The sequence below is a fragment of the Struthio camelus genome, chromosome 3 (assembly GCF_040807025.1).
Source record: "Struthio camelus isolate bStrCam1 chromosome 3, bStrCam1.hap1, whole genome shotgun sequence".
Classification (NCBI taxonomy): Eukaryota; Metazoa; Chordata; class Aves; order Struthioniformes; family Struthionidae; genus Struthio; species Struthio camelus.
This window is the reverse complement of record NC_090944.1, coordinates 61,304,275-61,317,530: the sequence shown is the minus strand read 5'-3', so window position 1 is coordinate 61,317,530 and position 13,256 is coordinate 61,304,275. Positions and strand designations below refer to the sequence as shown.

General features: G+C 41.7%; 1 protein-coding gene across 16 annotated transcripts in view; it reads left to right on the top strand.

Moving 5' to 3' along the window:
• The window catches only part of FYN (FYN proto-oncogene, Src family tyrosine kinase), a 142,654-nt gene that overhangs the window by 42,975 nt on the left and 86,423 nt on the right, over positions 1-13,256 (top strand). For 2 of the 16 annotated variants that reach the window (XM_068938066.1, XM_009682498.2), the window contains exons 1-2: positions 9,375-9,391; positions 10,745-10,856. The exons of 12 other annotated variants lie outside the window; for them this stretch is intronic. The gene's annotated coding sequence lies outside the window, so the exon portion shown is untranslated. Of the gene's footprint in view, positions 1-915; positions 1,048-9,374; positions 9,392-10,744; positions 10,857-13,256 lie in introns of those variants that run through there. 2 more of the 16 variants (XM_068938075.1, XM_068938078.1) reach the window with 2 other exon arrangements.

Below are 13,256 nucleotides of genomic sequence, written 5' to 3'. Positions count from 1 at the left end.
CAGCACAGTCTTCTGGTGTGTTAGCCTCTCCCCCCAGTTTAGTATCATCAGCAAATTTGCTGAGGGTGCACTCTGCCTGTACTGCCTGTTTTTGTCCTGTATGCTTTCCTGGACATGCTGAGGCCTATAGGATGTTCTTTTTGGGTGTGTTGAGGAACCTTTACGATGACCACAGAAACCAATAGCACACTCACCCACTGACCTTGCTGTTACCAAATGGTGCTCCTCTCCCAAGCATATGTGACTAATCATAGCTACTGACAGCTGCAAGGAAGAAGTAAACTCATAGGGAAAGTGAAAGCGGATGTAGACAGTGTTTTGCAAGCTGAGAGATGCATGGTCCATCATGTCAGTTAGGTTAGAAATAATGAAAGCTTCAGTTTTTACATTCATGCATAAATCTAATGGCTGCTGTGCAGCTGTCTGGATGGGTGTTTGTAATGCAGATTACATTCAGAAATGCATAGACGATATCTTTAAAATCCTTTCTCAATCACTTGTGTGTACCAAAGATGTTCTGATTTTCTAGAAACGTAACTTGGTTAACTTGCAACATTCCCTTTCCTGAAAGTAGGAAGGCAGAGTTGAAAGAACACTTGATTATTCAAAACATTATTAGGTTGTCTCTTAAGGTTGTGGGGCCAAAGAAGTGTGTAAGGACTTAAACCTCCATAACAGGATTTAGGTGCCAGATTCCTAGTACCTTTTTGGATCTGTCCCTGAATCTTTTGACAATAGTTGCAGTGTTCATCTTCAGAGTTTGCCAGCTGAGGAAGCCTGTGCTTCCATGCCTGCTTTTCCATGTGAAAGCAGAGATAAGAATAGAAGAGTGCAAAAATAAAGTGAAGCCGTGAAGTTTGTTAGGTTACTTTTTGCTAGCAAAATGTTAAGTTCTCCTCTGTGCTCATTCACCAGAAGCCTGATGATGGAGGTGGAGGTCAAGCCAGGATCTGTATCCTAAAGAACATGGGTGTCCTCCCTGAACCTCACTAGGGAAGGATTGTGCAGGTCCATGCTGAGCTATCTATAGAGCAGATCATACCAGTGGTAAGCTGCTTGTGTAACTGTGCAAAGGAGGCGCATTGGTGGGGATTTTTGTGTGGGGATACTTCTTTTTTTCCCTTGCTCGCTGTCTTGGAAGTTCCCTTCCAGTTACTTGTCATGGTCAGCTGGCATTGACTCTTAAGTTTAAATTTCCTTCTCCTTCTTTCAAGGAGATGTTCTTTTTGCGTGCTAGTAGGTGTTTACCCCATATCTATCTCTTCAAAGTCTAAAATTTCTTCTGAAGTTCCTACACAGGAATGAACATTTGATCCACTATCAACCTGCCTTCCAGTGTGTTTCCTGTTCAGTTCTTCTGCTGCTCAGCAATTTGTAACTGATGTTTTGACTGAAATACTGGAAGAGTAAGAGAATGACCAAAAAAAAAAAAAAGAAAAAAGAAAAAAACCCATTCCTTCCAATATTTTACATGTTCTGACTTGCTTATTAGCTTTAATAGGGGCTTAATAAGGCTAAGACTGCAGGTGCTGCACAGCTGTGGGGTGTTAATGGGCAAGGGATATTCCCAGCTGGGCCTAGACCTGCTGTATGGGTACTGGCTGGCTGCAGAGCAGGATAGCAGCATCCCTGGCAAAGAGACGGTAAAGGAGGGCACCTGGAACAGCACCCAGGTTTTCTTTTCTAGTACATGCTGAAGTTTGTTTTTGTTCAGGGTTTTTGGCCCGTTTGCTTTCTCTTTCACAAGTTTGCTTTGCCTTGGGATTCAGACCACTATGTTAGTGTTAAGGTGGAGTGAAGGAATGCAGTTTGGTTCTGAGGTCTTCAAACAAAACAAAAGGTTAAAAGGTTTGTTTGCCCCTTGTATCTTTCTGAAAGCCTGCAATATCTTTTCACTAAGGTGTCATGTTTTATCTTGGAAGAGCCTGGATGTGATTTTCTAAATGCAACTTTTGTAGTTGATTTTGCTTCCCTCTGAAAAGGAACCTCCTCCACTTTACTGGGAGTAGGATGCAGCTGTGAGTGCTTTGTGTTTTCTTGCTATCTATGGGAGCCTGCTCCTATAGAAATCAGTGGGAATTTTCCCATTGATGTTGGCAGGAAGGATGATCAGACAGATGCATAGCTTTGCAAAGCTGCTGGCCTCGGTATCTCTGAGAGTTCTTAGTGGGTTTGGTCCTTTTAATGTAAAGCATCTGGTACTGCACCAGTGAAGATTCCGCTCTATAAAACCCTTGGCAACCAGAATGGTGACTTCTGGATGCAGAACAATAATACAAGGTCTGTTTATCCTGTATGGCAGAGGCTTTGAAATAGCTGGCACAGGAGGATTATCATTAGAATCTCTAAAATACAGAGTGTGAAAACCTGTAAGAGAGGGGAAAACCACACATAGCTGATGACTGTTTTAATCAGCCAAATACTTAACAGCATGAAATTGGCTTAGCAGAAGCAAAAATACTAGTAGCACTGAAGGTTTGGGAGAAAATGGCTACAGTAACCTGACATTCTGTGTGATTTAGTACTTGTAATTTAGCTTGTTTATCCAACTCATGCAAATCGGAAGACAAGTATAAAGTTACAGCCTTTTTATGCGATGTGGAAGATCAGACATCAATTGCCGGGTTTAAAAAAAAAAAAAACATAGAAAAGCTATCTTTTCTTGCTAGTATTCATTTAATGTCTGTTTATTTTGTGTCTATGCATGTATGCAGTAAGAAAATCTCCATCTGCAAGAGGAAAAATAGAACTCCTTAAAGTTCATCTGTGAAAATGCTTTATTGTGGCTTCCCTAAAATAAAGGAAGAGTAGATAAATTTGGTTATTCGGAGTCTAAAGAGACTAATGTTTTAGTTTGCCCAGGAACAATGCTCTCGAAATCTGAAGCTTCAAGAAAGGTTGCTTGCTGTTTTGTACAAACAAGTAAGTGCAGGAGACTTGATATACTCTATCTACGCAAGATATGTCAGTTGGAGCATTGCAATGTTCCTCTTCAGTGCCAAGCAACTCCAATTACGCTTTGGTTAAACAAACTTTTCATTGAGATGCAGTTGTTTGCCAGAGCTTTTTGTAATCATGTGGCAGAGGGGGCACAATTAATACATTGTAAAAATAGATTTTTTTTTTTTTTAATGGTGTATGCTATGGAGCTGTAATGGATCCCACTGGCAGTGAGCTGAGGAGCAGTGCCGGGCCAGGCTGAGGATTTGCCAGACCATAGTAGAATACTTAAAATGCTTCAACCAGTGAGCAAGCGAAAGCGTGCTCAAGCAGCCCTGTGGGAACTGTATTTTGGATTCAGCAATGTCCGTTAAGATTGTCAGGCTGCCTATCTCAAACTGTTAAGTCTGATAAACTGCCAGCAATTATCATTTATAAAAACAGTGACTGCCAAGACCATCACGCATGTTACATGCATTGGTTGGACTGATTTGAATTTACTTTGCTTTAAAAAAAATTACTGAGTCTCTCTCTGCTCTGATCCAAGAATAACACTGAGTTTTGACGAATGACAGTTGGTGGTGGCGGCGATAGTTAACTTTTGTTGGTTAGAGCAGGCTTGGGGGATGCTTTCTTGGAATGCACAGCTAGTGCTGTTTACCTTTTGGGTGAGAGGGCCACCAATACCTCTGAATATTTGCAGCAAATGAAAATAACTGAAGCTAGTGGGGTCTCCTTTCCTGTCCTATGAGACTTTGAACAGGAAAGAATGAAAAATACTGGCTGCTAGATGGAAAGTTTTCTTATTCTGTAGCTGCTCTCCAGCCACAGAAACCCAGATTTAGAGTGCAAAGGCTGAACAATGCAGGGGAGGAACTTAGAGAAAGCTTTATCTGCACAACACCAGTGCTTTATCTGTTCCCAGCCCTCTGAAACCCTAGGCATAAAAACAGTGGCTTGAAGCAAAGCAAATGTCACCAATTTCCTTCTGAAGGAATCTGAATGCGGCCACTACTGAGGGCTCAGGACAATCTGGATACAGCCATATCACACTGCTGTTGTTGGGAAAGGAAATGGTGATGGTGAGAAGGCCACGTGGAAGCTTGCGTGATTTCTCATGCAGAAGTTGGTGGCTTTATCAGTCACCAGTGTATAAGCTGGTGAAAAGTCTGTGAGTCACATTGACTGTCAGATCTGTGAGTCTAAAGGACTGCCAAGTTTCAGTCATCAGAGGGTCCAAGGAAGTATCACTTATGTTTTAGTGTGTGTACCTTTTTGCAAATTTTATGTACAAGGGTGTAAAAACTTCGAGTGTTCTCTGCTTTTCGCTCTGGAGTGTAGTTCAAGACAGGTTTCCCATGGCTGCATAGCCAACGTCAGAAGTCCCTGCTTTCTCTTGTTCTCTTGCGCTGCTCGTCCAACACACCGCTGTTATATTGTTACAGCCGCTTACAGGCTGCATAGCGTTTTTGATGGCTGTTTTGAAGTTTAAAACAAAACACTTTGTCTTGTGGTGATTGCTTTTAAACTTCAGTCTCTTCAGGACCCAGCATTCAGTGCAGTATAGCAGATAGGCATCAGTTGAATTGAGCAGTGAAGAACTGCAGAGGAACAGCCTGTGCACCTAAGGTATGGCAATAGCTTAGGAATTTTTCATCAGCAGTCCCATTTTATATTGGATTTACACCTTTACAATAAGTAATGTGATATATAGGCTTGATGTAACCCTTTCTGGAATGGGGGAGGGGAAATTACTCTTCTTAATGTTGTTTCAAGACCTTTGAAACAAGATGCTTTCTTATGCCTCAACAAGTACCAAATATTACGTCATGAAAATAAGAGGAAAATGTGTTGCATTTTTTCATTTTGTCTATGTGAACTCTTTTTACTGTATCTAATTCTCTTAATCTAAAAATTATAAATGAACTTACCCTGATATAATCTAATTTTCATTATAAACAGCAAATACTATTACATTGGGCAACAAATGGGCTTAAGATAACTCCATCTTTAAAAACTAAAGTTGTACTCAACGGATTTAGAGTTTAATAAAATCTCATGATATATGTAGGCCCTGTAGCTTTTAGAGCTTTACTTTCAGTTCAGTGTTCCCATTAGTCTAATTTTGGTTTATTGTTACAATCATTAGATTTAAGATATGCTGTTTTTTTTTTTTTTTTTTTTTTTTTTTTTAAGCAACAAGGACTATCAACTTGAGACACTGGAAGGAGGCAGAAACCAATTAGGAGGGATTTTATTGCAAAGCTGTTGGTGGGTGATATCTAGGGATAATGGCATGCAGTGAGATCCTATGTCTACTCTAGAATTTGGGGAGGAACAAGGGATAGTGAGAACAGGTAGGCTCCCAGTGGGAAAATCGAGTTTTTACCAAAAAGTAAAAACTTTCTGTAGACCAGAAATCCTTTCCTTTCTTCTTCTTTCTTTCTCTTTTCATCTTTTGTTCTTCTTCTTCCCCTAGGCAAGTCTAACTGTGTGCCCCTGAACAGTGTGCTACAGCTTTTTTTGTCCAAGTAGCTCTGGTCTCGAGACTTAAAAGCCGAGTCTTGTTTCACTGAAAACCAGCAGCAGAACTCCCGTAGGTACTGATGTGGAGAATTAATTGCATCTTATTTGTGGACATCTTTAAGCAGAAGAGATGAGGGAGAGCTAAGCTGAAACCTTCCTGATGTGGTGTATCTGTTTGCATGTGTATATTTTAGCTTTTGATGCATTTGTTTGTCTACATTTTTGTACTTTGTAAGAGTAAACCTGTTTTGTTTTTGCTTTTCTTCAAAACAGCTTTTTGTTTTAATAAGAAAAGTCACATGCTTATAGTTTACTCGGTTTCTTGGCTGAGCGAGCTTGTAGAAATAATTTATCGAGCATGGATAGAAAAAATAAACAATAGGGAAAATCTTAGGATAGACAAGAGATGAAAACTAGTTACGCAAAAAGGGAAGGGCGTGTGATCTTTTCCTCCTGAAATTTTGATGGCATGGAGGAGTGTAGGATGACCTTAGATAAAATGAGAGGCTTTAATCTCGCTTTAAATCAGAGGGAGGGGCAAGTACGTCTTTAGCTGTGGTCCATTGCTCTTTTCTATAGCAAATTAAGTCTGAAGCCTAAACTGAAAATGCTGACAATGATTTTTTTTTTTTACTACTACTTTCTACACAAATTAATTTGTGTACAACATTTTATTACTAGCTCCTCCTTTGAAATTGTTTTTTGTTGTTGATGAATGATTAATTGTAAAAATGTGCTTGAATTCAGGAATCCAGAGTAGTGCAATGTAAAGGAGGACAGTGCTAGAGTTTATTATGGATTTTGAAGATGGAGTTTCTGCATTACCATTTTGATTTCAGAATGAGGATAACTTATGCCCAGAGTGGGGGGTGGATTAGGTGATATGTTGGCATTGGAACAGATGCAGATACGGTAAGTGCAGTGTGGGTCCACATCATCTGTGGGTGGGATCTTGCGTGACCTTTTGCGAACAGTTCAGAACCCTAAGCAGGAGTGCATAGAGGGATGTGAGTTTCTAGCTAGGGGACTGTATATGGTCAGGATTAGAGTATATCTGTGCTTTTGTTTCAGAGAGTATATGAAATGTGAGGCTATGTGAATATGCTCTGGTTTAGGATCCTCTGAAGGTTGACTAGGGAGAGACTGGGATCTCTCCCCAGTGGTTTGTCACTGTGCTTTTTCAAGGAGCTGCATCCTTCTTTAGGTATATTGTTTTTAATGTTGACTAAAAGCTTGTAACTAAATGTAGGGGGCTTGAAGAGCCTGGGAAGAGCAATCCATCTCAGTTACTCCAGCAAGTATCGCTATAACGGACATAGCACTAAACTGTGAATGATCAGCCCTGACACAGGCAGCTCTTTGACTGCAGCTTGCTAACCAAGATGGATCGGGGAAGAATGGTGCGACTCTGTGTATAGGCTCACCCCATGAGTGAAGTTCTGTGCTGACAGTACAGGGAGACCTTATCTCGGGTATAATTGGAGGTAGCAGGGTGTACATCAGGGAGCAGCTTCCCTTTCCCCTTCCCTCCCCCCCTTCTCCCATGCTTTTAGATTACAGGGAGGGTTTCTCTGATTAGAAAGCTTCATTTCATAAGGACAGGAACCAAGAGACTGTTCATTTCTATGGAAAGTTGCTATAAATAGCTTGCTCTGTTAACATAAATTCTTTCACTAAATGAACCCTACAAACAGGGGTTTGTTCCAAGCCTACAAAATATTTTGTATGTCCTTGCCACTTTGTGCACACTTGTTCGAACATCAGCGCTTCCCCCTTCCAAGTGAGAGGTAAGCCTGACACTCGCACAGTAAAGCTAGTCAGCTGTCGGAGTGAGGTGGTCAGCCTTCATAAATAGGCCTGTTACAGCTTTGTTTTTTTTTGGTTTTTTTTGTTTTTTTTTTTTTTTACAGCTTTGATAGCAAAAGCACTGCTGGATATGTATATTTTCAAGGCAAGTAAGGCAGAACTTGCTGAAGTCCATGCTCACTGATGTTTAAAACTTAAACTATACTAGGGTGTCTTCCAGCACCCTGCTCTCTGCTAATGCTTCCAGTTAGTCCTGTTTAGAAACTGTAGCAGCTTTAAACCTAGGAAGCTTGTAAATGTTGTGCTGTGAATCCTAGAGTGAGAAGGAGTTTGCCCAAGGGGAAGAAAAGTCTTCTGTTACTGCTAGAGCAGTAGAAACTCTACAGGTATAAATAGTCCCCTGTTAGTCTGAAGAATGGCAGCTTTTTATTTCCTTCCTCTTACATAGTTCTGGTATTGGAAAACCTCTCTTCAAGAAAAGATTTTCTGATTTCCATTTAAACCTGTTTTCTGCATTGGATCACATGATGCTCAGTCCATGTCCCTTCCCCTTTTTGCTCCAAATAGCAATAAGTTAGCTGTTGGTGGGGTGTGTTTTTTTTTTTTTTTTTAAAAAAAAAAAAAGAACTGGAAGACGTGACCCGGAGGTGTCTGTCTGGAAAACAGAAACAATTTGGAGCTCAGACAGTTAATAAACCATATGTGTGTATGAAAAAGGATGCTCCCTCTTGCTCTCTGTCCATCTTTAAATGCATCTGTCTGCTTGCGGAGGTTGTATAGTTTTCATGCCCCATATGCATGTATGAGAAGGTCGAATACACTTCCTTTTCTTCATACCCTACCAGGCGTAAAGGGCTTCAAAGTACTTGCTAACTGTATGTCCATGCAGGTGGGTTGGAGGTGGAATAAATTGTGGATGAGCACCCGTGTAACAAGAGGGCAGGCAGCTGTCCAAATAAACTGGTTGTCATTAGTGGTTAATACCGTGGCGCATGGAGGGAAGCTGGTGTGCAGGTAGGATTTCTGAATAGGCTGTCCAGCCGCAGCACCAGTGGCTTTGCAAGACTTTTTTTGCAAGACATCACATTCTGTTGATGCTTTGCTGTTAGATGAAGGGGAAATATGTGAGAGAAAACTTGACATTTTTGGCTCGTATAGTTTGGTTTTAAAATTAACTATTGGTTTAATGGCTCCTTTAGCCGTTGCTGCTGATGTATACTGCTGAAATCTGCACAACTGTCCTTTGCAGCTGCTCACAGATTGTGCAAGTGGTTTTGGAGGGGAAAATTAATTAGCTTGTTTTCATACTCCTACTCCTACCCCCCCCCCCCAAAAAAAAAGTCGTCAAGCCTTGCCTTTTTGTGATTCTCAAGGTTGCGCCCCTCTTCCCCTCCCCCCCCCCCCCCAGGATTGTTAGGGATATGTACTTCCAGGGATTGTACCATCAGCCTGTACTATTTGTAGGTTTTCCCGAGTTCACAGTCAAATGCTTTTACTGCTGGCAAGTCACACACGTGCTGTGCTCTGAATGCTCCTTCTCAAATGTCGTCGTCTGCTGCTAACCCACATTCTGCAGCTGGAGTTTGCGCTGCGAGCGCTGCATGAATGGTGTATGTTGTATTTCAGAGAGGCTGAGTGAACTCGATTCTAGGTCAAAATCAAATGTGACATTTCCTAAATGTGCAAGTCCCAACTAGTTAGAGGACTGGAAAACGGAGCTTGTGAACACTTTGTGTGTGCTGTTTCTTGCCTTATATTCTCAGTGATTTACACGACGTTTTATTTTGGGGAGGGAGGAGGGGTTAGCTAAGCTTTTATAATCCTGGTTACACCTGCAAAACTGAAGGCGGGGAGAAAGTAAACCAGTGCCACCCCCTCACTTAGGGGTACAAACGATTCAGCCTTACAATATCACAAATTCCCTCTATTGTTCCAGGGTAAGAGTATCCAGTGGCCTAGATAAAACCCGCCAGCACCGTTCCTCAGACCCGCAGCCTGCTCCCTGCTGCGCTCTTCCCCAAGGTCCTCTCAGGCGCGGTGCGAGCTGGCAGTGACCCAGATGCGCTCCTCTGAAAGTGCCGTTTGTTTCCAGCACGCAGCTTACTGGCAGATTTGACAGGTGACTAAGCTTGCTTCCAGCGCTGGACCGACATACACATCCCCCATATTATGTCAGATTAGTCAAGTGACTGCCTTTCAGGACCAGTAGTTGCTTGCATATCCTGTGAGGTACGTGGCAGTGAGGGTGTGTGAGATGCCTGCCTTTCGGACGCGCAGCAGTTTGTCATGTTGCGTCCTACAGAAGTCAGCCACAGAGGCAATTGAAGTCTGCCTAGCCTGTTCCTCTTGAAAGATTAAGCACTGCTCTAAAAGGCTCTAAAAAGTACCACATGTCACAGTGTTTTCTTTTGTCATCTATTTCCTTGTGACAACAACAACTTTTTTAACTACTTAATAAACTTTCCATGGGATCAACAGGCAAGCAGTTTGCTGCCATGTTCTCCGTTACCCATTATGATATGACAAAGGAACAATGGAGAAAGACCTTTCCTCACTCCTGCTTTTTGCCGGGGGTGCAGGGCTGTGCTCTTTTTCTTCTCATAGTCTTCCCCAACTACAATTTTTATTTCAGACTCTTTCATCCTCAGACAAAACTGGGTTTTTTTTTTAGTATATGTGTATGTAACCGTAGAAACATAGAGGCACACATATATATGTACATATATATATGATTCTTAGGGCTGGAGTGGAAAAAGTAGTTCTCCCTCCGTTGGTCCAAGCTATAATCGCAATTTGTCTTTCTTGACATCTTTGTGTATGCCAAGTCATCAAGTCTCATTCAGCATGGCTAGATAGATATCCATTGATACATCTCTTCCTCCTTCCACCTGCAACTTTCCCTGTTATCTCCTGTCTCTGTTGCCTTGGAAAACATCAGCGTCCCTCAGTGAAGCCAAAATGTGCATGTGTCCAACTCCAAGTTCTCTCCGTCTTTACACAGAGATCAGCAGAGTCTTCCTGTGTAACATCTCTAAGGAATGTCCTATACTATCCAGACTACACAGAAGAAATTTACATCTAAGCACTCATTTGATGTCTTGAATTACTGCATGATCATTTTCTCTGGCTTCTTAAATTATAATCGTGTCTATCCAGAATGTCTTTTTAAAGGCAATTTGTCTAGCTTCCCCTTCCCTTTTTTTTTTTCTTTTTTTTTAAAACAGTGTAACCTCCCCTATGCATTCCTTTACTGGCTCCTTCTTGAGCACAAGCTGCCGGCCTTCAGCACTGAAGCGTTTCACATCCGCTCTCTGCTTTTCATCTGTTGCACGGCTCAGGGAGGGCGACGTTCCCCTCCAGCCGCCCATGGTGCCTGCCTCTCCAGCGCAGGCTAGTTGCTTTCTAACAAGCAAGGGTTTTCTCTTGACCTAACCCACCCAGTTGGTAAGACTACTTTATTGTTTTCTTTTAGGTCTCTCCTTGAAAATACTCTTTTCCTGGGATGCCTCCAAAAACCTCGAGGCTGCTAGCGTGCTGAGGCTGGCTAGCTTTCATGCTGACCGTTTATTGTGTTGCGCTCAAAGGTTTGTAGCCATCGGTTTCCTGCTAGTTTTTAGGTGATGCCGAGTTCCTGCCTCAGGCAGTTCACAGTCCATTTGCACTTTCCGAGTGTAGCACTTCTGTTGTACAAATAATACGTACTCATTTGAGGAATCTTAGGCCTTACTGAGATTAAGCCTTTAAACAACATCTCCTGTCATTGCAGGCTTTTAAAAATAGGCTGGACACACGTGGTAAGAGCAGCGTTGTAACCATGACAATATAAGAAAGGCAGGGTTTGTAGGCAGACATCTCTCATTAGACCAACTGACGTAGCTGAGGGCCTGGAACAGGACAACACACCGATAAGATTTCAGGCTCAGGAAGGGATTCGGAGCCCAAAAGCATATCTGTTTTCCCCTAGCTATGTCAAATGGCCTAATAAAAAGAATAACAGAAGTGTAGCTGATCCTGCCTTGGGCAGGGAATCAGACTAAATGGTCATTCAAGGTCCTTTTTAATCCTGTGGTTCTGTTTTCTTAGGGATAGCTGGCTTCTCCTTTTCTGTAGTCTGTGTTTTCAAGCATATGCTGATCTTCCGCTGATACCGCGAGAAGGCCTCTGACCGTCAAGAAAGTAGAATGTCCTCATTAAGGATCTGCTGTGAAGATGTGAGAGTAATATATTGCTCTTAGACATGAGGCTGACTTTGTGCTGTAATAAAACAAGAATATTAAACAGGAAGCCAGTGACACTTCTGAAACATTCATGAGACTAATCCAGATGCTGCTGTGGGATAGATATAGCATAGCCCTGAAGCCTTACGTCTATGCTACTTTTGTTGTTCTTGTTGAGTACTGCAACTGCATAGTTGGGGGCATGGGGGAGAGCAAGGGAAAAGCTGAATTTTTAGCTTAGTTTCCTGAGGAAGTGAGGGTTCGGCTGTTACCTTGGCGTGTCTGCCTGTTAGTCCTCTCTGTAACTTTGTAAGCTGCTGATCTCCACCCAAGGGGGCTTCAGGGGCAACATCTGGCTTCATGCTTTTTTTCTGATAGATTAGCAGCTGCAAGGAAATAGGCTGTGTCTGACTGGCTTGGTAGCAGGGGAGGCAGCAGCACAGCACTGCCCCCCCCCCCCAACCAGCTGGCCAGTGGCTGGAGCAACTGTTGCCCAGCTAACATGGACGGGCATTGTGGCAGAAAGCTGTATGTTGCAGTATGGGGAGACCAGGAGTGTTGTGATGAAGCCTGGGAGGGGATCATGCTGTAAATGTGGAATGATAATTTTGTTCCATAGCAAACTACGCTCAGGCAGAAACAAGTCGGAAAGGCAGCTTCATTAGTTCCCCTGCTCAGGCATTTGCTTAAGAAGTAAGATTAAAAAAGCATGGTGTGTATATGTGTGTGTGGAGGTTATACTGAATAGCACTATTTCTGTAATGACATTTCAAATCCATAGAATATTGCAATATAGGAGCATTTACTTTCTTGCAAAGAGGTTTATATTGATATAGCACAATCCTGGAATTACATGAACCCAGTGTGTATTCTGGTTCATATTTGGATGTTTCCTTTTAAAGGAGGGACCTGAGATATTTAAGGACAGGGTGCAAGAATAAAAACTTGATCCTGAACTCTGAACTGAATCTTTATGTCACTGCAAAATGTTTTCATTTGTACTTGTAGCGTGTTGTCCGGAGAACCTAATTTCCTGTTTTTCATTTTGTGAGAGTCTTTTTTGGAAGCCACTAGAGAGCAGTTTTCAGGATTTTTTTGGAAAGTAAACTGTCAAAATACAGTGACCTTTTTTTGGTTGTTTGTTCTTTCCCAGATATGGAACTCATCAACTCAAAAACTCATCATTAAAATAAGTAAACAGATAATCAATGAAGTATGAGAGACTGCAGTCTCTCATTGCTTTTCTCTACCTTTAGCCCATCAGTGACTTTTCATAGCTCTTCACAATAACGCTTTTCTTAAAGCCGCTGTCCCCCCACCCCCTTTTTGCTTTGTGACAAACAAGTACCTCATTTATTTGCTTTACGCAATTTGTCTAACTATAAAAAAAAAAAAAAATAGGATGTAACATTTTCTAATCTTTTAGTTATGGTACTTGCTTACTTTAAAACTTTCAGAAGGAGATAAACAGATTAGTCAAAAATGCTCTCTAGAGCAATCGTTTGAAGAGCAAGAGGCTAATACTGCAGACTGGTAATAAAAACCATGCCTCCTTTGTAGGGGGAGAGGAGGTTATGTTTTCTTTAATTATCTGCAGTTGGTTTTGGTAAGCTCCACCATTCTAATGCCACTACCACCTTTTTCCCCATTCCTACAGCTTAGAAGATTAAAGTGAACATGACAAAAAAAAAAAAAAAAAAAACCCAACACTTTATTTTCAGCTGTTTATAGTTAACAATTAGTTTGCAATGCAGTATTTGCATTGTT